Source organism: Procambarus clarkii, chromosome 25 (assembly GCF_040958095.1).
Source record: "Procambarus clarkii isolate CNS0578487 chromosome 25, FALCON_Pclarkii_2.0, whole genome shotgun sequence".
NCBI classification, from domain to species: Eukaryota; Metazoa; Arthropoda; class Malacostraca; order Decapoda; family Cambaridae; genus Procambarus; species Procambarus clarkii.
Genome location: NC_091174.1, coordinates 27613487 through 27614421, shown reverse-complemented (window position 1 = coordinate 27614421; position 935 = coordinate 27613487). Strand labels below are relative to the sequence as shown.

General features: G+C 27.2%; 1 non-coding gene across 1 annotated transcript; it reads right to left on the bottom strand.

Annotated features, from left to right (window-relative positions):
- Window positions 1-863: 863 nt before the first annotated feature.
- Window positions 864-935, bottom strand: TRNAP-AGG (transfer RNA proline (anticodon AGG)). The gene has a single exon. It is a non-coding gene; the product is annotated as a tRNA-Pro (tRNA).

Here is a 935-nt window from a genome sequence, read left to right as displayed (position 1 = left end):
ATATATATATAAATATATATATATATATATATATATATATATATATATATATATTTATATATATATATATATATATATATATATATATATATATATATATATTTATATATACATATATATATATATATATATATATATATATATATATATATATATATATATATATATATATATATATATATATGTCGTACCTAGTAGCCAGAACGCACTTCTCAGCCTACTATGCAAGGCCTGATTTGTCTAATAAGCCAAGTTTTCCTGAATTAATACATTTTCTCTAATTTTTTTCTTATGAAATGATAAAGCTACCCATTTCATTATGTATGATGTCAATTTTTTTTTATTGGAGTTAAAATTGACGTAGATATATGACCGAACCTAACCAACGCTACCTAACCTTACCTAACCATTCTCTATAGGTTATGTTAGGTTAGGTATCAGAAAAAGTTAGGTTAGGTTAGGTTAGGTAGGTTAGGTAGTCGAAAAACAATTAATTCACGAAAACTTGGCTTATTAGGCAAATTGGGCCTTGCATAGTTGGCCGAGAAGTGCGTTCTGGCTACTATTTACGACATATGTATATATATATATATATATATATATATATATATATATATATATATATATATATATATATATATATATATATATATATATATATATATATATATATATATATATATATATATATATATATATATTCGGGTTGGATTTACACTGAGGGTCAGACTGTTGACCTTCCCCAGGATGTAACCCAACAACATATGCCTAATTCTCTATTACTAATTTACTGATAAGTGAACAGGATTATAAGGTGAAAAGAAACGAGCCAACCCATAGTACTACCGAGACAAAATGTTGTCGGGCCTGTCCGGGAGTTGAACCCGGGACCTCTCGCACCCTAAGCGAGAATCATACCACTAGACCAACAGGCC